At 36.1% G+C, this 27835-nt stretch overlaps 1 protein-coding gene across 1 annotated transcript in view; it reads left to right on the top strand.

The window, feature by feature from the left end:
* Positions 1-27835, top strand: part of ABAT (4-aminobutyrate aminotransferase) — a 124913-nt gene that overhangs the window by 9738 nt on the left and 87340 nt on the right. The window lies entirely within an intron of this gene.

Raw genomic sequence — 27835 nt, 5'->3', positions numbered from 1 at the left:
GAATGCTGTAGTTTCACATACAATGTTGCTTGTCAGGTAACAATCTATTAGTTAATAATAACAAAGTTTCTGAAACAATTTAAGCTATAGAATTCAATAATGGAGTACAACTCCACTTCTAAACCATAAAATTCAATAATGGGGTACATACCAGACCATTCCTCAACTCCACCTCTAAGATCATTCCTCATGTCTACCTCTACGTCATAAAATTAGTGTTTCAGTGACATAAAGCATTTAATCTTACAAATTTATCTTCTTGCTCCTGTTTGCTAAATTCTTTCAAAACAGCCTGCTTCAATTGGCATTACAATTTTAATAAATTTTACCCTTTAACTTGGAGTGGGTTCAAACCTGCAAATTCTTTTGAGACACTTTGTAACACCAGTCTGGAACCTCAACCTTTTTGGGGTCTCCTTTGAATCTCAAACCGTCTCTAATAGATGTAGACTGTGTGGTCCTACATTATTTGTGATGTCTCCTTAGTGATTGTAAGTTGGAGTTACTCTAAGTTGCCAATTTGCTTTAATAGAGGGAGTTTCATTCTCGGGAATTCTCTACTCTAATCAAATCATAGATTTCTTTCTGCTCTCACCCTAGAGGGGGGGGGTGGGGAACCCTTAGCTAAGTTTAGTTTATCAATTCATTTAGCAAAGGGCAAAATCATGAGGGAAGAGAAAATAAAGGAGAGACACCTCATTGGGAGCTAGAATAGTATGAGGACCCTGGCTTCCTGAGAGATCTAGTCATAAAATTTAGAGAGGACACAGAAAACAATAAAGTGAATGCAGACTTAAATTCACATACAAGAGTTCTAGACTGCAAGGCTGAAGGACACTTAGATTAGACATGCTTTCTTCCAAACTCCGTCATTTTGCAGAGGAGGAGGCTAAGATTGGGGGGAAATGAAAACACCCTACAAAATGCAGCATGATATAGTGTAGAGAGGCTTGAATTTAATGTCAAAACTGATATCATTGGTGATCTCAGACAAGCATTTTAATGTCTGAACCATATTTTCATCAGTTGCAAAATAAGAGTGATGTGGTTTGGATTAGATAGAATTCTTAACTTGGGGTCATGGAGATTTCAAGAGATCTTTGGCCTGGATAGAAATAATACATATTTTATTTTAACTACTATTTAACTCAAATTTAGCATTTCCTTCAGTTATTTAGCATATTAATTCTGAGGGGGGAATTTAAAGGCTTCACTATGGCTAAATGGGGGTCCATAAGCCCCAGAATCCAATTTTCTGTCCCACTCCAAAGGCTGCAACCTCCTGAATTCAATCTCTGGACTCTTAGTAAAATGTTCTTTCAACCATACTCTTCTCTCTCCTGGCTAGCCCTGGTGGTGTCTTTTTCTATAGATTACTGAATATCTTCATTTTTCAGGAAGCAAAACAAAACAAAGCTACAATGCTCTTCATCTAATGTTATGGAATCTCCATAGAAAATTGTTTTTTTTTTCCTCCTGAAGTGTTAATAACAAATACATTCCTAAATTGTAAGCAATGAAACAGGGTCATAGAGAAGTACATAGTTCTTTCTAAGACCTTAGTTCAAATTTTAGCAGATGACTTAAATTTTTTCAAATAATAGTGTTTTTTTTTCAAAATACATGCAAAGATAGTTTTCAACATTCACCTTGCAAAACCTTATGTTCCAAATTTTTCTCCCTTCCTTCACCCCTGCCCCCCTAGACAACAAGTAATCCAATATAGGTTAAACATGGGCAGTTCTAAACATATTTCCACAATTATAATGCTGCACAAGAAAAATCAGATCAAATAGGGAAAAAAATGAGAAAGAAAAAAAGGCAAGCAAACAACAACAAAAGTGAAAATATTATGTTGTGATCCACATTCAGTTCCCACAGTCCTCTGGATGCAAATGGCTCTCTCCATTACAAATCTATTGGAACTGGTCTGAATCACCTCATGGTTGAAAAGAGCTAAGTCCAACCCAGTTGATCAGCACATAATCTTGTTTCTGTGTACAATGTTCTCTTGGTTTTACTTGATTTAGCATCAGTTCATAGAGGTCTCTCCAGGCTTTTCTGAAATCATCCTGCTGATCATTTCTTACAGAACAACAATATTCCATAACATTTATATACCATAAGTTATTCAGCCATTTCCCATTTGATGAGCACCCACTCAGTTTCTAGTTCCTTGCCAGGACAAAAAGGGTTGCTATAAACATTTTTGCACATGTGGGTGCTTTTCCCTTTTTTTATGATCACTTTGGGAAACAGACCTAGTAGAGAACACTAGCAGATGACTTTTAAAAAATCTGTTTTTTTCTAATGAAGTCCTGCCAACTGATTGGGGTTTGGGAAAAGGAGGGTTGTACAGACCTATGATTTTATTGGTTCAGGGAACTCCTACTGAAGAAATTCTATCTATCAAAACAGAATGGTACTGGTCGAGAAATTTTTTTTATCTTTCAAAGCAAGCTGGGGCACTGAGAAGTCACTTCATTTGCTCAGGGTCACACAGCCAGTAGGTTTCTAAGGCATAACTGGAACTCTAGTCTCCCTTTCTCTAAAGGAGTGCTTTATCCTATGTGCCTCATTAGGATTGGAAAAAAGGTAATTCAACTAGATTCGTTATGTATATTGAAAGTGAACTTCTTTGATTTACCACCGGTCTCGAGATTTTAAATTTCCAATCCTGACTTTGCTAGAGAGCTTTTCAAGGGGCAAAGCTGAAAATTAGCAACTACCAGAAGCATTTGTGCAGATGAGTGATTGCATTGTTCTCTAGATTGTGCACTGGGAACAGCTGGCACTTTTGCTTCAGGGCCTAAAACACATAATCTTGGGTAGAGTTGAGGCCAGTCCCATAAAATTGTTTGTTCCCATGTGCTTGGCTCAAAAAAAGTGGAAATTATGTAAGATACTCTCTTGATGGTAAATAAACTCTAAGACTTCATTCTGTACTACACCAAGAATAGTGTTTCAATTACTCTGTCAAGGTCTGGGGACTAATTGACCTTGGGAAAGATACATCTATTTCCTCATCTTTAAAATAAAAAGTTGGACTATACCTCGGATTCTTTTTCTTCCCTCAGTAGCATTTTATTTTTACAAATACACGTAAAGATAATTTTCAAATTCATTTTTGCAAGAGTTTGTGTTCCAAATTTTTCTTCCTCACTCCCTTACTTTTCTTCTTCTCTAAGACATCAGGCAATCTGATACAAGTTAAACATGTGCAATAATTTTAAAGATATTTCCATATTTGTTATATCATTCAAGAAAAAAAAAAAAAGACCACAAGAAAGAAAAAGCAAACAAAAGAGGGGAAAATACTTTGCTTCAATCCACATTCAGTCTCCATAGCTTTCTCTTTGGATGTGAATGCCATATTCCATCCCAAGTCTTTTGGAATTGTCTTGACTCACTGAATTGCTGAGAAGAGCCAATAAACTTGGGATTATTAATCTTTTTATTCAGGCGTTCCTTTGGCAGCCCCTGATGAAACCTAAGGACTCAGTCTCACAATAGTGTTTTAAAATATATAAAATCAAATACGTAAAATTACAAAGGAAATCAATTTACATTGAATTGGTTATTGGTTTTCTTTGTGAAGACTTTACATACTCCAGGTTACCAACCCTTGGTATAGAAGGTCTCCAAGGTTTCTTCCCAGTATGAATCCTATGACTGCATTGTGTGGAGGTAAGAACAGTGAACTACAAGATTGGGAAGTGTGGGTGATGAAAGAGTGCTCCAGCTAGGGTCAGGAAGACAGAAGACAAAGAAGGTGAGTCAAAGCCTAAAATCTTGTCTCTGAAGTACACTAGTTGTAGGATACTGCAAAACTTCCTCACTCTCTCTGTGCCTCAGTTTCTTTATCTGTAAAATGAAAAAGCTGTACTTTCTGGTCTCTCAAGTTCCTTCCAGAATAAGGATTTTTAGAGATACTCCATTCTCATCATCTGATTACAAAGACTTCTTTTGAACATTTTTTAAACTGTTAAGCTCCCACTAGATAATGATTGTATTCTTATTGCCTAAGAAAATACATAACAAAAAGATATTATGAATTCAGTAAGACTTTTAAATGCAACTAACAGCATCTGTTTTCTGTACATTTTTTGGGAAAAAATATATAGGTATATAGAGATAAGACAGCCTTGGGAGAGTGGATAAGAGTGGGAGGAAAGGAAGAGAACAAAATTTATTAAGTGTTTACTGTGTGCCAGGTACTATGTTGTGTTTTTATAAATATTATCTCATCTGATTCTCTCAAGAACCCTAGGAGGTAGGTGCTATTATTATTCCTATTATACGATTGAGACAGAGGTTGAATATCTTGCCCAAGATTGCTCAGCTTTTAAGTGTCTGAGGTGGGATTTAAACTCAAAGCTTCCTGATTCTAGTCCTAGTGTTATATCTACTATGCTCTCTACTTGGGCTTGGAGTCAGAAAGAAAGTCCTGTCTCTGACAAATGCTGCTGAATGATTCTCAGCAAATGTTTAACCCCTCTGTACTCCAGGCAGTACACTAGGATTTTCAAATGCAGGACAGTTATCATATGCATTGGTAAAGAGAGATGGTTCATTTAGAGTTCCCTGCATCAATAACATCACAGAATTAATATACATGTTATAATAATCATATATAATGTTATCTGAATATATTGTATGTGATACATTTTTATATATTCTCACTTATTTAAGTAGACCCGGAATGTGTGTGTGTGTGTGTGTGTGTGTGTGTGTGTGTGTGTGTGTGTGAAACAATCTACAGGAGGTATGTTTGCTTATTTATTATAATGTTACACTGTATATTTTATTGGAGCTGAGTAAAGATTAAGATGGTGCTTTTTGATTTGTTTGTAGCATTTAACTTTCACAAATTGGGAATTAGTGATGAAACTGAGCTCCAGAGAACCCAAGGAATTTGTCCTTTCAGCTAAGAAGTGACAAAACCAAGATTTCAGCCCTGATCTCAGGTCTGCAAGTTCTACCCTCTGTTCTAGTTTTGTCACTAAGTTGTCATGGCATTGGAAAAGCCATCTCTCTTTACCTCAGTTTATCCATCAGTTTATCCATCAATCAAATAGAAATAATCTTCTCTGTCTTCTCTGCCTATCAAGATTATTGCTATTATAGTACTTATTATAATGAGAAGCTGCTCTGGAGACATTAGGAGTGCTATGTGATGTGTTCTAATAAAGCTTATGTAACTTTATGATTACCACGCATATCTCATCCATTATCCCATTCGATTCTCACAACAAACCCGGGAGGTAGGTATTACAAGCATCATTAACTGCATTTTACCGATGAGGAAATTGCAGTGTCAGAGGTAAAAACAACTTAGCCCAAGGTCATTTCTCCAGGATTTCACTATTCTCAATGACTCCTCCCTAACTGAACCTTATGCTGTTAGAAAGTAGAGTTAAGCAAAGCAAATAATAGGATGGCTACATGTGTAAATAGGTTTCATTCCATACCTATAGTTCAACCTTTCTGACTAAAGGGGGGAATCACATTTCACTAACATTCCTCTGAAATCATCAATCAACAAACATTTATTAAGCACCTACCGTATGTCAGGTATTGTGACTTTTAGGTTACAAAAAGAGGCAAAATTCCTGCTTAAGGACCCATAGGGTGCAAAAAATGTTTGTACCAGCAGCCTTTTGTACTGGCAAGGAAATGAAAACTGAGTGCATACCCATCAATTGGAAATGGCTGAATAATTATGGTATATGAGTGTTATGGGATATTATTCTGTAAGAAATAAGGAGGATGGTTTCAGAAAAACTCTGAAAAGACAGTGACTGAAGTAAGCAAAACAGTAACAAGATTATGTGATGATCAATTGTGATGGACTTTGGCTCTTTTTGAGGTGATTCAAAGCAATTCCAATAGACTTCTGTGATGGAGAGAGCCATCTGAGTCTATAGAGAACTAGAGAGAATGAACATGGATCAAAACATAGTATTTTCACCTTTTGTTGTTGTTTGATTGCTTTTTTATTTCTTCTGTTCCCTTTTGATCTGATTTTTCTTGTGAAGCATGATAAAAATAGAAATATATTTAAAAGAATTGCACATGGTTAACCTATCTCAGATTGTTTGCTGTCTTAAGGAAGGGGAAAGAAGTGTAGGGAGGAAGAAAAATTTGGAACACAAGGTTTTACAGGGGTGAATGTTAAAAACTATTTTCTCATGTACTAGGAAAAATAAAATACTATTTTAAAAAATAAATGATAAAAAGGGGGAGGGGAGGGGAGAATCTTTGCCTTCAAGGAGCTTATCATCTAAAATTGTGATTAACTGCTGCATTGTTAAGAGTTCTGAAGTCTTTCAGTGTGGTTTTCCTTAACATTATTGTAATCATATGAATTAAGAGTCATTTAGGTGGATAGAGTGCTAAACTTGGAGTCAAGAAGACTTGAGTTGAAATCCTCAGAACCTACATGATTCTAAGTAAATCTCTTAAGCTCTCTCGGCCTCAATTTCCTCATCTGTAAAATGGGAATGATAATAGTACCTATGTCCCAGGGTGGTTGTGAAGATCAAATGAGATAAAAAACATACATAAGATACTTAAAAACTTAAAACATACATAAAAACCAACTATTAAATTATTCTCCTGGTTCTGCATCAGTTCATAAAAGTTATTCACAAATTTCTCTTATTTCTTTATATTTATCATTTCTTACAGTGCAATCATACTCAATTATTTTCAAAAACTGTTTCTTTCAACTATTCCATAATCAATGGATACCTATTTTGTTTCCAGTTCTAATTCTTAGAAGAATCTAGAATTATAGTCTTTCTGATCCACCCAGGTACTCAGCTAGTACTTCAAGGGTCTCTCCCTTGATGGAGATATTTGTTTTTCTCCCCATAATTTGGCTTGCTAAAGTACAGAATTGTGGATGTAGAATTCTTATGGAAAATTTTCAAAGATGAAGAATTCAATAAGATTGGTTACCCTCATTTGGTTGCAATCTTGTTTTTCTTCTGCCTAGTGACTAGTTAATTGATTTTTTGGAGAAGAAAGGGACAATTGGGGAATGGGTAGATAAATAGCAGCATCTTTAGTGATGCATTTTTGGCTGCCTTTCCTGTGTACCCAAGGGAAGAATAAACTCATTTCTCAGCCTTCAATCCAATTCCAATGTAATCTTCTCACTCCAGAAATACCACTGAGAAGCAAGCCACTGATACTATCTGAAGTGCCTAGAGACATTTTAAGAACATCAGGTTTAAGAACAGACCTTACCACAGTCTTAACTTAACACCTTATATTATTTTTTCTGTATCTCCAGCTCATAGCAAAATGCCTGATACATAACAAGTGCTTGATAAATGTTTATTGATGGATTGATTAATTGATTGGGTTGGTTTCCTGAAGCTAGTTACTATCTTGTGGTGCCCTTGTGGTCTTGAGACCAGTTGGAACTTAATGACCTCTTCTCCTTTTCTGGGAGCAATGGTACAGGGGCAATCATCAGTGATAAAGAAGGGAAAACCATGCTCATCCAGTTCCAATAGATTTGGGATAGAAAATGCCATCCATATATATAGAGAGAACTCTGGAGAATGACTGTGGATTGAAACATACTATTTTCACCTTTTTTGTTTGCTTTTTTTTCTCATGGTTTTTTTCTCTTTTTGACTTTCTTGCACAAAATGACAAATATGGAAATATGTTTAGGATTATACATCTTTAATCTATATTGAATTGCTTGCCTTCTTGTGGAGAAGAAGATATAGGGAGAAGGGAAAAAAAATTTTGGATCACAAATGAATGTTGAAATTTAACTTTACATATATTTGGAAAAATAAAATACTATTGAGAAATGAATGTTAAAAACTATCTTTACATGTATTTGGGAAATAAAATACTATTGAGAAAAAATAAAATAATATATAGAGAAAAAAGAAAAATGGTCATCCAATTTTTGTATGTACCTCTAAAACTTTCCTACCTCATCATGGCTCCCTTAGTTAGAGACTCTTACTAGGATTTCTGAGAACTCTTAATGTAGGTTTATTCTCCCAGTTCTCCAAGAAGTCCGAATTCAATAAAAAATGTATTTTTATTTCAACAACCATTTATTGAGTAGCCTCTATATATGCAAGGCATCATGCTTCCTTCTTCCTAATCCTTTCCCCTTTTTTTTAATTTTCCATTTGACTGCTTCCTTTTTCCCTCCAGCAGTCCCACTTCACCCTCTGTCTGGCAGGTACCCCAAGGCCCACAAACCATTAATGAGGATAATAGCAATTCCTCCCTTTTGTCCTTTCAAGGATCCCCAATTTCTTCCATTTCTTCAACAGACCTGTTCATATTTTCCCAGAAATCAGTGCTCTAAGGAGGATCAACCCAGCTCATTGGGGTTTTTCTTTTATTCATTTAATATGTTGAGCACTAGCAGCTCAAGTTCTCCTTGATTGTTTTTACTTCTTAAAAATGACTCCCCCACCAGCTTTTCTCACCATGCATAACTTTAAGAATATCTTTTTTTTTTTTTTTTACTATTTCTCATGAACAAGATCTCAGTAACATGTTATAATGTGTTTGTGCTTCCTCCCCCCTCCCCCATTGCTATTGTTATTTCTAATTTTAATTCTTTTTTTTTTTTTTTTTTTTTACTTAATAATTACTTTATATTGACAGAATCCATGCCAGGGTAATTTTTTACAACATTATCCCTTGCACTCACTTCTGTTCCGATTTTTCCCCTCCCCCTTCCCCCCCTCCTCTAGATGGCAAGCAGTCCTATATATGTTAGATATGTTGCAGTATATCCTAGATAAAATCTAATTTTAATTTTTTTTGTTCTAGTGTTCCCACTTGTGATGGTCAGAGCCCACATTTATGGTTAAGACCAAGCCAGGATGGGGCTGCTAGGTTGCACAGTGGATAGAACACAGGGGCCTGGAGTCAGAAGGATCTGAGTTCAAATCCAGCTTCAGACATGTAATAGGTGTGTGACCCTGTACAAGGTACTTAACCCTGATTGTCTCAACAACAACAACAACCAAAAAAAAAAAAAAAAAAAAGAAAAGAAAAGAAAGAAAAGAAAAGAAAAGAAAAAAAGGGAAAAAAGACTGAGCTAGGTTCTGGAGCAAGCATCTATGATGAGGTAGAAAAAGCCTTTTATCTGAAGCTGGAGGACCTGAGTTTGAATCTCATCTCTGCTGCTCATTACAGCCTGGGTAATATTCACTTAACTAATCCATCTGATGATCAGTTTCCTCATTTGTAAAATGAGAATTTAAGGCTCTACATGGCATGGTGGATAAAAGGGTCAGGATGATCTAAGATCAAATTTGGCCTCACAATTCCTTATCTGTAAAGTGATCTGGAGAAGTGACAAGCCACTTGAGTATTTTTGCCAAGAAAAAATCCAAATGAAGTTCTCACCTCTCACCAAGTCTACCCTATCCTTCACACAAGGCATGGTCTTCATCTCTACCAGTAAGGAGAGAAGCTTATTCCTATGGGCTTTGGAATAGAGATTAAACAGGCATTTTATCTATATTAATAAATATACTAAATGAATGAATTATTAGGCCAGTATTCAAAATGGTTGTCTAATCAGGCCCCAGAATTTATTATTGTACACATAAAAAAAAAAATTAGCAGGTAGAGAAGAGTATAGTAACTCTCTGCAATAACTGCAATATGATAGAGCCCTCTTCCCTCCCATATGCCCCAGTGCAGTTCTGATCCTACCTAGACTTTTCATCGTATTTCAGTTTGGGGGGAAGAAGAGAGAGAGAGAGGGAGAGAAAAGAGAAATAGATAAAGAGATGAACAGAAATAATGGCAGAAATAAGACATTATTCTCATTAGAATTCTTGTAACAGCTCTTGGAGGCACACACTGTTACCCTCAAGATCACTAAGAGCAAAAATTATTCATGTTATAAACCTATTCATAGCCAGAATTAAAAATACAGAGAGAATGCAACACAGTCTTATGGTGGAGAACCTTTTTAGTCTTAGTATGAGTAGATCATTTTTATGAGCTAATTGTCGTGCCTGAGCTATCCCACCCAAAAAGGCATTCAGTGGTAGTCTCTGATCTCTTTTTCTTGTGCCAGAGACCTAGTCTGCCCTCTTCACCCTGGTGACAGTTCCAAGGGCCTTGATTAAGACACAAGTCTGGCTTTTAAAAGAATAAAACTAATGCTGTATAAGCCAGCAAAAAAAAAAAAAAATCTAATTAAACTGTCCTTCACTCTCCCAAGACAGGAGGACTCCTCAGAGCTGTTTTTAGCCTAGAAGATGGATGTGGTTTTCATGAGTCTGGGCATCCATTTCCTCGCCCACTTTGACATTCTCAGTTTTCAAAGAAGTGAACTCATTAAGATAAAAAAAAAAAAAGGCATTAAAGAACTGTAATCAAATAAACTTTCTCCCACCCCTAAGTACATTCTGGGTTTCAGTATAACGGGTTAGTGGGATATATTAGAGGAGTTTTCTGAAACCTGCAGGGGAATTAGAAAAAAGCAGAAAATGGGTAGGATGGATTCTAGAGATTCTTCTAAATAGAGGATTCTACCAAGTTTTGAGGAGTTTTTTTTTTTTTTTTTTTTTTTTGGTGGGGGGAGTGAAGAAAATGTTTCAGAAAGCTTTGTTCAATACCATGATTTTTCCAGTTCTTTTAATGATTTCAGGTATTTACCCACAATTAGGTATTAGTCATATTTTGTTGAAGATTTCATAGTTTCTCATGCTAACAGCCAAGTGAGGGACTAGAAATGTAGAATGAGACACATTTTTGGACAAGGTCAACATAGAAATTTGTTTTGCTCAATTATGGGGGGAGGTAATAGAAAGAGAAAGTAGATTATTGTTTGTTGAAAAACAATTTAAATTTTTAAAAACTTCATAGATTCTAATGATCTAATGACCAAGGAGATTTACTAATGTCCCTTTTAATTTTTTTTAATTAACAAGCAATTATTATTTTTTTCCTCTTGTACCTCTTCCATGAGAAAAAAAAAGAAAAGAAAAAAAATTTTTGTAACAGTCGAGCAAAAACAATTCCCATATTGGACATGCCCTCCTAATTGTGCCTCATTGTGTATATTTAGCCAATCAGTTCTCTTTCAGAAGATGGGAAGAAGTTTTCATCAATAGTTCACTGGAATCATAATTATTCGTGGCATTGATCAGAATTTTTAGGTCATATTGTATTGTTTATTTTACTTTGCAACAATTCATACATGTCTTCCCTGGTTTTCCTGAAACCATACCCCTTATCATTTCTCATAGCACAATATCACATGCCATGATTTCTTTAGCCATTCCTTAATTCATGGGCATTCCCTTATTTTCCAATTCTTTGTTCTCTCGTTCTCTCTCTCTCTCTCTCTCTCTTTTCTCTCTCCCCTCCCTTTCTTTTTCTAGGTGTTTTATCATTCTCTGGATTGTAGTCCAGTATTTTATTATCATTCATGCACAAGATTTTAAAGTCAAAAGAAATCTGAGAGGTTATCTACTACTACCTATCATTTTGCTAATAAGGAAATTGAGTCCAAGAGAAAGAAATTAAATAATTTATTCAAGATCATATACAAAATACCAAACCCTGATTTCAACTCAGATTCTTTTTTTGTTTTTTTCCCCCTCAATAATATTTTATTTTTCAATTACATGTAACTATAGTTGTCCATATTTATTTTTGTAAGACTTTGTGTTTTAAATTTTTTCTCCCTCTCTCCCTTACCTCCCTCCTCCCCAAGAGAGCAAGCAATCTGATATAGGTTATCCAGGCACAATTATTTTTAACATATTTCCATATTAGTTATTTTGTGAAAGAAAAATCAGAACAAAAGGGAAAAACCACAAGAAAAAAAAAAGTTCCTCAAAAGATGAAAATAGTATGTTTCAATCTGCATTCAGTCTCCATAATTCTCTCTTTGGATATAGATGGCATTTTCTATCCCAAATCTATTGGAATTGTCTTGGATCAATATATTACTGAGAAGAGCTAAGTCTATCATAATTGATCATTACACAATCTTGTTATTACTATGTACAATGTTCTCCTGGTTCTGTTCACTTCACTCAGTATCAGTTCATATGTCTTTCCAGATTTTTCAGAAATCTACTTGGTCATCATTTCTTATAGAACAGAAGTATTCTATTACCTTCATATACCATAATTTATTCAGCCATTCCCCAACTGATGATATATAATATTATTATTAAATAGATTGGTTGATGACTAGAGACTCTCAAATCACCGAAACCAGTGCCAATAATCTTCATGGCATTAATAGTCCTCAGTGAGACCCAAGGGATGAATTTTGCTGCAGCTTTTAGGCAGGAAAGAGAGTTAGGATACTAATTAAGGAGAGAAAGAAGGTCCTTAGAACAAAAATGCTAAACTAAACTCTTGCCAACAGCAGCTGCTTCTCCTTGCATTTGAAAGGAACAAAACTCTGAAATCAGGGCCTCCATTGCTTGGCATATTTGAAATATAGCTCAAAGCCCAGCATCCCCTGTCTATGCTGTACTCACCAGGCTGAGAAGAAGATTGGTTCTTAAGAGGGGGAACAGCCCAGAAGGAACACAGCCAGGGGATCCTGGAACTCTTTCTGTCCCTGGGATTTGTTTGGTGACCTTGACAAAATTATTTCTCCAGAATCCTCTCATCTATGAAATGAGCAGTCATGACTCTGCTTAGATGGAAAGATCTTTGTAAAAAAATAAAGTGCTAGGTAAATGCAACATTACCAGCTTTAGTGGAAAAGAAAATAACGTTCTCCAGGAAATAGTTTGGAAAGAAAAAGAAAAGAATTCATCTAGATTTTAGTTCAGTGACTGGGGTGGGAAGCAGATGGACTTGACAGGCTTCAATAAGAAGTTTATGCCTTGCTTTAATTTTAGTTTTCTGCAGGAGCCGAGTGATTGCATTTCTTTCCCACTATAACATGACAGCCTTCTTATGAACTCTGTCATTCAATCTCTTTTCACAGGGCTTTATAGGCTCTGAACACCCAAGAAAGGATGTAACCCATAGGCCACAAACCCACTTCTTTTGCAGATACAAGGTAGATTTGGTGTTTGTATTCTCTGCACATTAAGAATTTCAAATTCCATTTTCTTATAGAGCTAGAAGAGATCTTTGAGATGATTGAGTACAGTTCTCTCATTTTATACATGTGGAAATTGAGGCACAGAGAGAAAGAAATGTTAAGAGACTTGCCCATGCACACAAAGTGTATGAGGCAAGATTTGAATTCAACTCTTCTTGACTCCCAAGTCCAATATTCTGCCTACTACATACCATCTAACACTTCTCCAACAGTAGTCCCCTGTGTCTAGAACTCACCTCCTCCTTATCTCTACTTGGACTCAGGTCCAGGGCTATATTTTATAGATTTCCTACCCTTAGACCCTCAGTTGTTAATACTGCTCTCCCCTCAATCTGAAATTATATTTACTTTGTGAAAATTTTGTACTTATCTTTTAGCATTTTGTCCCCAATAGAATGTGAGTTTCTTGAGGGCAATGAATTATTTAATTTTTGTCTTGTTATTCCCAGTTCCTGTTTCATAGTAGGTGCTTAATGTTTGTTGAATAAATGAATATATAAGAATGATCCTGGACTTCTCTGAGAGAAAACTGACAGATGAGGGAAAATCATGTGTTTTGTTTTGTTCAAACTAGAAGGGACCTTAATTACTCATTTTTAACCTATATTAGATTGCTTGCTATCGTGGAGGAAGGGGAGGGAAGGAAAAAAATTTGGAACATAAAGTCTTACAAAAATGAATGTTGAAAAGTATCTTCCCATGTATTTGGAAAAATAAAATCCTATTGAGAAAAAATAAAAATTATAATATGCAAAAAAGAAGGGACCTTAGATCATTTCCAGTCCTTTCGTTTTATATTTAAGGGAACTAAAGCGGAGAATGGTGACATAATTCTTTATGAAGAATTTACAGAAAGGCACAGACAAGAATTGCACAGGATGAGGCTTTGATCTATGTTAGTGAAGGGAGCATCCATTTCAGTCAAATGAGAGTTATCAGATTATTGGTCTATATCAAATTCTTGTGTCCAAGACCTTTTACTAGTCTGCTGGATGCAAGAAATCAAGAATTCTTCATCACTGTATCACAGAACCATTGACAAAATTGAACTGGAGCCCATCTAGTCCAGCAACTGCATTTTACAATCAGGAAAGGAAAAATCACCCAATTCAGTACAATGGAAAAACTGTTGTCTTCTGGAAGCAAAGGCCCTGGGTTCACCACTTCATTCTTAACTAGTTCTGTGACATTGCACAAGTCATTTAACTGCCTTGGTTCTGTTTCTCCCATCCCCTTCCCCTCAGTAAAATTATGGAGTTGGACCTAATATCTTCTGAAATTATTTCCAGCTCTAGATCTAACATCTTATGAGCTTATTGCCTAGAGTGCTCTGGGGAAGAGAGAAAATCAGGGAAGGCTTTGTGGGGGGAAATAGTATTAAGGTTGGGCTTCAAAAGAAGGAACAAACTTCAGCAGATGGATGTATAAGAGGAATCTATTCCAGGCATGGAGTAAGTTATGAGTCAAAGCAGAGAAATGGGAGATGGAGGACATGATAAGAATAGGGACAGAGAGTAATCCAATTTGCCTGGAATACAGGATATATGAAGGGGAGTAGTATGAGATAAGGCTGGGCATTTGAGTTGGAGCCAGGCTGTGAAGGATCTTGAGTGCCAGTCTGGAAAATTTATACTTAGATATTCTAAATTAATTACTAAATATTCTAGGTTGATTTTAATTGGTGTCAGAAATTAATATATAGCCATTGTCATATTAGAAACCAACCCACATAAAGAGCCTTTGTGGATGGGCAGCACTGCTATTATTTTAATTTAGAAATATTGATGAAAGCACTAAGAGGTGAAAAGTTAGGAGAGGAAGAGAGGAAGTTGAACTATGATTGCTGACACTTACCCAAGAGGCTAATTGTGATGGCAGCAGTTAGATATGCTCAGTTACAAGGACAACTTTGTGATGCTAGGGATGCTAGATAGTTGAAATCTGAAATTATTGACCTTTCCCACCTTACCTCAAAGCTTACTATTTGCTAGGTGCTATACTGAATCAAAAGGCTATAAGACCCAGGAGCATCCCCAGTCTAGGAGTTTTTAATCTGGTGGGAATTCAATTCATTTCAACACCCTAAACACTTAAGCAACTCCTATAAGCAAGCTATTATTCGAGATTCTAGGTCTACAAAGACAAAAATTAGATAATCCGTGCCCTCAAGGATCTTACATTCTACTAGAGAGATACGTGCATGTGCACACACATATATATATCATGTTATATATATAAAATGTATGAATATATGTATATAAGTAATTTCAATTAACAGATTTAAAAGAGATTTAAGGACTTATGATAAGCAAAGCACTGTGCTTAGTGGTGGGATTGTAAATACAAAAGAATGATCTTTCCTCTTCTCAAGGAACTCACATCCTAATTTGGAGAGACAATATATGAGATTTCAACTGCAAATCAGATAAAAGATCCCATGATCATTAGGATGCAAAAACAAAGCAGATATTAATGCATCTTTAATGTCTTTTTTGGTGATACAATCAGATCTGTTTCAGATGTTGAGCCAGATAACAGTGTTAAGGGTTTTGGTGATCTTTAATCACTGTGACTTTTTGAGCCACAAGGGGCTAGATCCCCTGTAGAGGTATATGTCAGGTCTCATCTCCATAGAGATTACTTCTGCGGATGATTGCCAACAAGATCAATCAAAACAGGATAGAGGATAGAAGAAGGGTGTTGACCTGCCCAGGGCTCTTGGATTCACATGCTCATTGGGCTTAGTTAGTCAGCAATTATTGTTGGTAGCAGGAAAAGTGAATCCCTTTTTCATGGTGATCTCTCAATGATGCTTGTAGGGCCTGGAATGTGAACAGGATCAGTTGTGTAAGGGGTCACTACTATTCTCAAGTCTGAGTTTAAATATCTGGAGCTATCTCTGTTGGAGTCTGAAGAGAGATGGTAGTCAAGGTGGGAATTTGCCTGAGGTTTACTACCTCCTGTCTCTCCCTCTGGGTGCCTTATTGCTTCAGCTTTATCCAGTGGATAAAGATCAAGTTTGTGAGGATGACTAATCCCTCCTTCATCAGAGCTACTTCCCAGGTACTTGAAGAGGGGTGGCAAAAATCCTTGTGCCATTATGGAAGTTAGCAATTCTACAGGTATAAGTGAGGAGGGAACACATTTCAGGCATGAAGAGAAAGATTGTCATATATGTGGAACAGCAAGTAAGCTAGTTTGACTGGAGTGGTGAGTATGTGAAGAGAGCAATATGAAAGAATAGAAGTTTGATTGAGAGCCATATTATCAAAGATTTTTAATACCAGGTTAAGGAGATTATATTTTATCTAGAGACAACAAGAAGTCATTGAAGATTTTTGAGTAAGGGAGTGACATGATCCATTCTGTATTTGGGGAATGTCAATTTGGTAGCTGTGCAGATGAATTCGAGAGAGAATGGCAAATCAGGAGACAAGTGCAGTGATCTAGGGGAAAAGTAATGGGGTTCTGAACTAAAGCAGAGATGATATTACTAGAGAGAAATATAAAAGATGCGATGGGATTAGAATCAACAGAATTGGACAGTATATCAGACATAGGAGGTAAAGGAGAGGGAAGAGTTAAGCATAACTCCAAAGCAGTGGATCTGGGTGATTTGAAGAATAATGGTGCCTGCAGCAGAAATGGGACTGTCAGGAACAGGAGTAGATTTAGGAGAAAATATATGTTCTATTTTGGACATGTTAAGTTTGAAATGCCAAAAGGACATGCAGATGGAGATATTTAACAGGCAATTGATGATGTGGAACTGGAGCCCTAGGGAGAGAGAGAAGAGAGCTATTATATAAATTTGGAAGTCTTCTTCTAAGAGATGATCATTAAACCCATGGGAACTGATGAGCTCACCAAGGAAGATCACTTAACTACAATAGAAGGCGGTACAAGATTTGTGCCATATACATAGCCATTAAGTACTAGTCTGATGGAAAGAGTCCCTAAGTTGAAAGCAGAAGACTTGATATTACTGTCTGGCTCTAACATTTATTAGTTATGTGACCTTGGGTAAATCATGGAAGTCGGGTGAAGCAACATTTTTTCCCCATCAATATAATAAAAAAGATTTAGCATTATTTGCTTCTCAGGTTGTTTCTAACAAAACACATATTATTTAAAGTACAAGATCAGTGTTAACTATAGCTAGGGCAGTGAAGGAAGGCTTCAAGTCAGTCTGCCAACAAGCATTTATTAAGTGTCTACCGTATACCAGGTACTCTGCCATCAAAGAAAAGCAAAAGACAATTTCTGCCCTGGAAAGGCTCACAGCCAAGTGGGAGAGATGTGTAAATAATTGTATACAAATAAGCTGAGAATTAGGTAGGATTGGAAAAGTCTCACTTGTAGAACGTAAAATTTTAGCTGGAGTGTAAAGGAAGCCAAGGAGGTCAGGAGGCAGAGAGGAGGAGGGAGAGCCTTTGAGACATGGGGACAATACATGAAAATGCCCAAAGATGAGAGATGGGATGTTGTGTTCAAAGGACACTAAGAGGGCTGATGTCACTGGTGCTTTCAAAAGTATTCTTTGAAAAGCTGCAGTCTAGCTGAAGCAGTACTCAGCCACTAACTTGAACTCAGCAGTTTTATGAAGGTTAAGTGAGATAAAACAAATTTCCAAAAGGGGAATTGGCTGCCTCAGGAAGTGATAGATGTCTTGACAGGAAAGGTCTTTGAGCTGAGGATGGATGAGTTAGGAATGTTGCAGAGAGGGTTTCTGTTCAGATATGGGTTACGTTGGATGGCCTCTTCACACTCCGAGATTCTGAACTTCTGAGTATCTTTGAAAGCACTTTATAAACAGTCAGATGTTATACAGTGACCATTTCATAACACTATTGCTCTGGAAAGATTATTCTAAACATAACTCAGTAGCTGCTTGCTAGTTGATTGGTGGTTGGAGTTTCTCATATATAAGGAATACTGTGAAGCACCCTGCTCTGTGCTGCTTGCTGGAAGCTCCTGTGAGACTTGGGAATGAGCAGATTTTATCTTCTCTGAACTTCATCCAACTGTTATCATGCCTAACAGATGTTAATATGCTGACTGGTACATTGGCAGGAAAGATGATCAGACTTTTCTCATAATGGAGAAGTTTTGGGCAATAGGTCTAACCTCATCAGGGTTCAAGGGTGGCAGTGAATACTTCCCTCTATATCCTCAGTGCTCAACAGAGTGCCAGGGCAAATGAAAAAAATGAGAAAAGATGAATTTCTCCGATGAGATCAACTCATAGATTAGTTGGGGAATCTACATTCCTACCCCCAATACCAGTACCCACGATCCATGAGATGGTAAGGCAAAAAAAGAAGGGAATAAGCATTTATATAGTGCCTACTATATGCCAGGTACTGTGCTATATGCTTTTTACAATTATTATCTCATTTGATCCTCACAAAACCCCTGGAAGATAGGTACTATTATTATCCCATTTTATAGTTGAAGAAACTGAGGAAAATGTAAGTTAAATGACCTGAAAATTACACAACTAACTAGAAAGTGTCTCAAGTCTTCTTGACTCTAGGCCCACACACCTATCTACTATGCTACTAACTACTTCGGATAGTAGAGAATCAGTAACTGGTTATTATTATCCTGTCTGTCAGGGTATTGGATCATAAACTTAGAATTAGAATGAACCTTAAAGGTTATCCTATCTGACCACCTCATTTTACAGATGAGAAAACAGAAGCCCAAAGGGATTAACTAATTTTTCCAAAGTCATATGGCTAATAAATAAATGCCAGACGCTGGATTCATTTTGTCTTCCTGTCTCAGATCCAGTAGCTGATCCTTGTACTATATAGGCAGCTAGGTGAAATAGTTAATAGAGCCCTAGACTTAAAAATCAGGAAGATCTGAGTTCAAATTCCACCTTAGATATTTCTGAGCTGTATAATCCTGGACAAGTCCTTTGACCTCTCCCAACCTCAGTTTCCTCATGTTGTTGTGAGAATCAGATGAGAAAATGTGTGTGAGGTGCTTAGAGACCCTAAAAGCATTACAAAAAGGCTGCTTCTTATTGTCCCATGCTGCCTTTATATCCTGTTGGTTCAAAGGCCTTTCTAACCTGCATTCTATTAGTACGTCCCATTCCCAGACTTTCTCAATGCAGGTTTCTTTTTTAATGAAAAAAATTAAAACAGAGAAGCCAAATATATTCACAACCTGAAAAAGGAAACGGTTGGTTTGGGTTGTTTTTTTCTTTTCTTTTCTTTTTAAATTAGGAAATAGAAAAGATGTACTGCTGAGCTTCCCATTGGAATTGGAACTGGCTGGCTGGCAGGCCGCCGTGTGGGGGAGTGAGTGTTCTCACTGCTAAAGAGAGCATGAAGGAACAAGTGAACTTAGAGTTCTGCATCAGCACTGCCTTTATTTGTCTCTCTCTCTCTCTCTCTCTCTCTCTCTCTCTTTTTTTCTTTCTCTCTCTCATACACACACACACACACACACACACAAACACACACACACAACCTCACCTAGTCTCAAAAGAATTCTCAGGAACTCAGAGCATCCCTGAGGGGAAAAGTCAAATAAGGGGGAGCTAATATCCTGGGTTGATTTCCTGGCTGGAAAAAAAGATGGGTCGTAGAACAAGTTCCCTAGAGATTGTAAAGAAGGTAAAAAAAAAAAAATCTATCTTTCTGGATAGAAAGAGAAAAAATAGTCTGAATAGGCACAAGACAATGATGAGTGATAAGAAGAGAAAAGAAAAAAATGCCTTGTGGCATTTGCCTATGAGACTCAGTTTCCTCATCTTGGACTAAATGGCTTCTTGGAGATCCTCCAACTCCTGAATCTATGATACTGTGATCTCCTTCATTAGATTGTAAACTCCTTGAGGATAGGAGCTATCTTTTGTCTCTTTTTGTGTCCCTAGCACTTAGCCCAGTACATAGTAGATAGTTAATAAATGTTTATTGATTGGTTGATCAGTGTGATCCCAAGGAAAATTCTTCCATGCCTTCATATCCTTTCGTGTAAAGTAGAGTTAAGAACGAGAGGTAACTATGAGATAGCAGAGAGAGAGCCGGCCTTGGAAGTAGATTCAAGTTTTGCTTCTGACATATATTGACTGTGTCTTCTTGTATGAGTCATTTACTATTCCATGTCCCTCACATCTTTTAAGATTTAGTTCAAGAGTACTAGTGCAGGTGCCATCTGTTCCCTACTGTGAGTTCTTTATATCAATGAAATCACAAGTCCAGTCCAAAATAGTAAAATTTATACTTGACCTCACAGGATTGTTGCAGAGAAAATCCGATGACAAGCTAACATTGGGAAGGGTTTGCTTTTTGAGTTTTCTCATAGAAAAAATGGTAGTCCTCCAGCCCTATCTGCTCCCTTGAATGAAGGGTATAGCCAAGATAGGCTACAGCATTTCCAAGAAAGTTCATGTGACTTTTTCTGGATGATGGGAAAAGCAGAAAAAAGGCAAGAGGTTACCTAGAGATTTCCCCTTGATGCTTAGAAATACCATTCATGAATTTTAGTGTTTGAAGGATCTTTGGAGCCAAGTCAAAGCATCCATGAAAAGAAAAATTAAATCAGGGATTGAATTTCCACAGTTTACAAGACTGTGGAAGCAGGATACTGAAATGGGGAGGGAGGAGGAAAACCAAACAACAGTATGCTCTCTGCTCCTTACACAGCCTCTGATTAACTTCCTCAATTTCTCAGATTCTCTCCTTTTAAATTGGAATGGCAGAATTTGTCATGATGTGAGGATAGATGAGATGATTTATGTAAAAGCAAACTGAACTTTTCAAAGAAGAGAGTATGCTTGGGATATATTTTGCAGTTTCATTGGATGAGTGTTAGGTTGGAAATATGACCAGCGGCTGAACATCAGAATTTTTCTAGCTGGCATATAATGCTTTCTCTAAAATTTGTAGCCCAAGCTTCAAATCATACACAATAGCCAGGAATTTGTATTTGTTTTCTAAGGAGCAAGTTAACTCTGTGATTTCAGTTTATCTCAATTTCAAATACCAGACTGAGCAGTTGGGACTTTATTCTATTTTTTTTGTGGGGAGGGGGGACTTTATCTCAGGTTTTCTTTAAAAAAGAAACCACTCTCTTAATGGAGGCTGGGGGTGAGAATAAGGGAAAGAATGTGAAACTTGGAAGTTTTAAAAACAAATGTAAAAAAAATTGTTTTAAATGTAACTGGTGGGAAATGTTAAATAAATAAATAAAGTTTTAAAAAGAAATAACCGAGATCCATGAACTGTTTCTCTATTCTTGTCTTGGGGAAACTTCTGGTTTCCATCCACATGCCCCACCTGGCTATTTCTCTTTCTTCTTCTGTTCCAGTCTTCCTCTGCTGAGGTGGAACCAAGAAAAAGGCAACTTGATGTGAATTTAAAATTCACTGAAGTTCGGAGGGAACTGATTGAAGTTCAACTTTAAATATTTCCTTCTGGGGATTGAAATCGAATTTTAGCTGATTAAATGCCAAAAAAAAGTTAATGTCCCTTTTTATGATCCACTTTGAAGCTTGTATCTTATTTCCACACCTTTGGAAATCCAACTGAACACAGATCAATTTTCAAGTGCCTCTGGGGTTCTCTATTAATGCCACATCGAGTTATTCAATAGTTGTTTTCCTATAATTAAATGTCTAGACACTCTCACTGTCATCAGCTGTGCTTCTGAACATCTCCTGTTGTGGTCTCTTGGACTTAGTATATGACAGAGCTTGACTTCTTAAGGGGAAGAAATAGCCAGCCTTCACTGTTTAGGTTCATAGAGTGATAAGATCATAAATTTTAGGGCAGCTAGTCTTTTTATCATTTAGTTGTGTCCGATTCTTTTTGGGAGTTTAGAGGCAAAGATACAGGAGTGGTTTGTCATTTTCTTCTCCAGCTCATTTTACTGAAGACAACCAAGATTAAATGACTTGACCTGTGTCACAAACTAGATCTGAGACTAGATTTAAACTCAGCAAAGTCTTCTGCCCCATCCCACTGCCCTGCATCTAGCCTACCTCTCTCTCTTTTTTTTAATCAATGAAGAAACTTGACAATAGTCAAGTTACTTGCCTATTTTCACACAGGTACAGGTAGTGAGTAAATGACAGAACTGGGATTCAAATCCAGTGGGATTTTTCCTATCCATGGAAGTCTTATATCCGAGGGTGCAAACATTTGAGTGCCAACCTGCATTTTTATATATATTTACTCTGAATTGCTTTTCTTTCCTACCTTTGTGAGGCTATATCAGTGATACTTAATTTGAGAGTTCTTGAATTTCATAAAGCATCTTTAAGGCATTTTAAGTAGATGTTGGCATTACACACTACACACACCCCTCCTATTCATTAATTCATTCTGTAACCTTGAACAAAACAGATACTTCATATTTCCCTGGTTGTTCATTTTCTATTTTTTTCATATTTCATATTCGAGTTTTTTCTTTTGTTTTTTAATAGTAATTTATTGTTCAAAATACATGCAAAGATAGTTTGCATTCACCTTTGCAAAATATTGTGTTCCAAATTTTTCTCCCTCCCTTTCTGTCCCACTTTCCCAAGGCAGCAAGCAATTCAATATAAATTAAATGTGTGTAATTCTTCTAAATATATTCCCATACTCATACTGCACAAGAGAAAATATGATTAAAAGGTAAAAAATCCATAAGAAAAAAAACCCAAGCGAACAAACAAAAAAACAAGTGAAAATACTATGCTTTGATCCACATTCAGTCTCCATAGTTCATATTTCTTTCTCTGGATTTGGATGGCTTTTTTTTTTTTTTTTTGTCTTAGATCACCTCCTTGTTGAAAAGAGCCAAGTCCATTACAGTTGATCATCATATAATCTTGTTGTTGCTGTGTATAGTGTTCTGATTCTCCTCACTTCAATTAGCATCTTTCTAGGTTTTCTAATCATTTCCTAATTTGTAAAATGAAGAAAGAAGAGCAGTTGCATACTTGGATTGTAGCTCAAAGAGCTAAAAGGTTCCTTCAAAGTTCGCAAACATTTTGATGTCAGGACTCCTTTCAGTTGAAGAATTGCCAGTATAGTCTAACCTCATTTTACAGGTGAGGGAACCAAGGCTTAGACAGGTTATAAGATCACAGACTTTAGGACAGGAAGAGACTTCATAGAGACAAATGAATGACCTGTCAGTCAATGGGCAAATATTTTTAAGAGGTATTCTTTGTCAGACAATAGGAAAAAGGAATAAAAACTGTGTTTTAATTTTCATAGAGGTCTCCCAGATGAGGAAGCTGCATTTTCTGATGTAATTATGGCAATACAGAGTTGCTTAAGGCACTAAGAGCTTAAGTGAATTACCTAGCATCATACATTCAGTATATCAGGGTGAGAAGTAAATTCAGGTCTTTCTAATTTTTTCTAACAGAGAGAAGTTAATGTCGTAATGGTCAAAGGACATGAACAGAAATTTTCAGATGAAAAAATTAAAGCCATTTATAGTTATATGGAAAAATGCTCTAAATCACTATTGATTAGAGGAATGCAAATTAAACAACTCTGAGGTATCACCACATGCCTCTCTTTTTAATCTCTCCCATGGTTTTTCTCTTTTGCTCTGATTTTTCTCTCCCAACATAATTTATAAAACAATGTGTATTAAAAATAAACAAACTTAAAAAATATTTATGGGAGAGAAGGGAACAGAAGAAGGTTGTAACTGATCTGTTTTTCTTTTAACATGATTATGTTGAAAGATGAAGCTACTCATTCCATGTAAAAGAAAAATCAAATGTATGGGATGTTCATTTGCTAATTCTTGCTCTGAAGTGTAAGATGAAAGAGAAAAATTGGTGACAGAAATAACTGTCCAGTTAATTACGTATTCTAGAAACTGAGGATTGGTAAGAAATTCTGAACTGGTTTAAAACAGACTAATAAAGAGATTTTTAAATTAAGCAATATGTGTCAAATCCATTCCTCTGAAGATTAGGGAAATAAAGACTAGCATGCCTGAAAGGTGCTTAAGAACATTCCTAAAAAATTTTTCTTGGCCATCTCACCATAATACGTCCCCATGGCCATCATCCTTATCTTCCTCTACCAGACTTTTAGATTTTTTTATTCCTTATCTCCTTCCCTCCCACCTCATCCCCATAGGTGAATTTCTGCCCAGAAACTGTCTTTAGTACTTTGGGATAGCCTCACCATACAACTACACAATTACACACACACACACATACACACACACACTTACACACCCTTTCCAGTTCCCCTGGATGTGTTATCTTTTCTATTAGAATGTAAGCTTCCTAAGGACAGGAATGCCTTGTTTGCTAGTCTTTATATAATCCTTATATGTACTCACTAATCAATGATTAATATAGTAAGTTTTGGTACATATTAAGCTCTTTTTAAATACTCCATCTTTTTATCTAAACCAGATCTGAACATTCAGATTTATCTCAGTTGTGTATTTGTAACATGCTTATAATTTTGTTTTGTCTTGAGATGTTTAATGTTCTGTGAAGTTATAGGTTAACCTCAAAGAACCTATTACATGAATTTTTAAATCTTTTTACCTCCTGATTGGTGAAAAGAGCATGTCATCAAAAGTCAGGAATTCTAGGTTCTAGTTCTGACCCTTCTGCTACCTTTTTCTTTTTTAGACTCACTTTTCACACTTGAACTATTGATCATCTTTAAGATTCCTCTCAACTTAAAAAAAAAATCTTTGATGTATCTTATTATTCCCTCAAGCCAAAAAGAAAAGAAAAGAAAATATAGAGGTTTTCTTGTTCTATTGAGTTAATTCTTTTCCCTTTTATTGAAAATTGTTGGTTTAAACTGGTAACAGTGTGTTGCTGAATGCATTTTTTTACTTACCCTGTACTCTTTTGATGCTAATGTGTTCCATTTCCATCTCTCTCAGGTTCATGTGACATTTACCATTTTGACATTTTGGCTTTAGCCTTAGAAGTAGGCATTGGGTTCATCTTAAGTTCTGTGGCATGATGCTTTGCAAGGTACATTATGCTTTCTAGATAATACTTTCAAAAATATATATATATAAACATCCAAAATATGACAGTTAGCCAAGATAGTAGTAAGTGCTGTTTGGTTTTTTGAAACATATAGTAATGAGTACTATTTTTTTTTATATTTTTTATTATAGCTTTTTATTTACAAGATATATGCATGGGTAATTTTTCAGCCTTGACAATTGCAAAACCTTTTTTTCCAATCTTCCCCTGTTTCCCCCCTCTCTCTCCCCCAGATGGCAGGTTGACCAATACATGTTAAATATGTTAAAGTATAAGTTAAATACAATATATGTATACATGTCCATACAGTTATTTTGCTGTACAAAAAGAACCAGACTTTGAAATAGTGTACAATTAACCTGTGAAGGAAATCAAAAATGCAGGCGGACAAAAATAGAAGGATTGGGAATTCTATGAAGTGGTTCATATGAGTACTATTTCAATTTGTAATATAATGAGCTACATTTCTTTAGTATGGCTGAAGTATCTAAGAAAGTATTTTTTCTTTAAATATTTTTTCTAAATTACATGTAAAGACAATGTTTAACACTTTTTATACTAGTAGCTTTTTATTTTTCAAAATACATGCAAAAATAGTTTTCAACATTCACTCTTGCAAAATCTTGCATTTTAAATTTTTCTTCTTCCCTTCCTTCTCATCCCTCCCCTAGACAGCAAGTTATACACTATAGATTAAATATGTGCAATTCTTCTAACCATATTCTCCTATTTATCATGCTGAACAAGAAAAATCAGATCAAAAAGAAAAAAATGAGAAAGAAAGAAAAAAAGCAAGCAAATAACAACCACAACAAAAAAAGGTGAAAATGTTGTGCTGTGATCCACATTCAGTCCCGATAGTCCTTTCTCTGTATGTAGATGGCTCTCTCCATCACAAGTCTATTGGAATTGTCCTGAATCATTTCATTGTTGTAAAGAGCCAAGTTTATCACAGTTGACCATCACATAATCTTGTTGCTGTGTACCATGTACAAAGAAAACTTGGTTCTACTGACTTCACTTAGCATCAGGGCATAACATTCATTTTTTAAAATACAATTTTGAGTACCAAGTTCTCTCCTTTCCTCCTTTTTCTTCCTCTTTTCTGAAATGGTAAGCAATTTGATAGAGGTTATATACATGCAATCAAGTAAAACATTCCCATATTAGTCATATTATGAAAGAAAGAAATCAAAAGAAAAAACAGAAATGAAAATAGTATGCTTCCATCTACATTGAGACTCCATCAATTTTTTCTCTGCATCTGAATAGCTTTTTCCATTATGAGTCTTTAGAATTGCCAAGAAGGCAATTTTCACAGTGAAGAAATAAGATACAGCTTTCATGAATTGTGTTTCTATTTACTCTACTGACTACTAATTAATCAAACAGTTTCAGGCATTGTGCTGAGCACTGGGGAATGCTCAAGTCAAGTCAAATTCATTTCCTTAAGAAACTCACATTCTAAAGGGAGGGATGATAGAGGAAAAAGCACTGGCCTTAAAAAATTGGTGAAGCAACTTGAGTTCAAATCCCACTTCTGATGCATGCTTCTTGTATGACCTTGGGTAAATTTACAGGATCTGATAGCTTCTGAGGTCCAAATCTGTGAGATCTAAATCTGTGATCATCTTTTGTCTCATTCTTTATACAAAACGAATACAAAGTGACTTTAGAAGAAATGGAACTAGTGGCTGAAGAAATAAGGAAAGGCCTCATGTAGAAAGTTGTGTTTAAGCTGAAATTTGAGTTTGAGCTGAGGTTCCAAGAGGCCATGTTGAGAAGGAAGCATGCTCCAGGCATGAAGAACCCCCAGTAAAAAGACACAGAGAAAGAAAATGAAGTATGGTGTGTGTCCAAAGCAAATTCATTCACCAGTAATTCATTATTATATTCCAAAAGTCACTAAATTGTAAATACCCTTTGACCCAGTGATACTGGTTCACTGCTACTAGTTATATTTTCCCAAGAGATCAAAGAAAGAGGAAAAGAATCCATCTGAACAAAAATATTTAGAGAAGACCTTTGTCATAGCAAAGAATGGAAACATTTCAAAAAGCCTTTTCATTCCAAGGAAAAAGGCTACATTTGTTGAGAATTCAAAGAGATAGAATACATACACAGTTCCTTGACCTCACAAAGCTTATAGTTTAAGTGGGAAGACAGTATACACTGATATTTACAGATCAATAATCATACTACACAATATGGCATCAGTGGACAGAGAATTAGCTGTAATGTGAAGAACTCTGAGATTCAGGTCTTGCCTCTAATATGTATGTAGTTAGGTATGTGATCATGGGCAAGCCACTTAATCTCTGCTATTCTGCTTTAATGAAGAGTTCCCCACATCATCCACAGCCAAGAATCATAGATTTGGAAGGGGAAGAGCCTCATGAAAGGTTAAGACCACAAAAACAAACAAGCAGCAATAGAAGGCATCAGATAAAAGGGCCCAGATGAGCACTAAAGGCAGTATGTCTGCTTGCCACCTAGAGATTAAAGGATATCCCCTTCCTCTTTTTAAAAAGGAGTAAATCTGCTGCTCTAGCTAGATCCCTTCCTAGTTTTCACTGGATCCTGTGATGTAAACAAATCTGGGTTGTGGTACCTCTTCTCCGGGTGCTTCGTTCCCCAGAAAAAGAGACTTTCTTCTCGAGTTCAGATTGGATCACTCTAATGTGCTGATTACTGCGCTGGGTAAGTCAGTATCTGGCTTGTAATAATTATAGATTTCCTCTGTGATT

The sequence above is a fragment of the Antechinus flavipes genome, chromosome 1, assembly GCF_016432865.1.
Source record: "Antechinus flavipes isolate AdamAnt ecotype Samford, QLD, Australia chromosome 1, AdamAnt_v2, whole genome shotgun sequence".
Lineage (NCBI taxonomy): Eukaryota > Metazoa > Chordata > Mammalia > Dasyuromorphia > Dasyuridae > Antechinus > Antechinus flavipes.
This window is presented reverse-complemented; position numbering and strand designations above follow the sequence as displayed.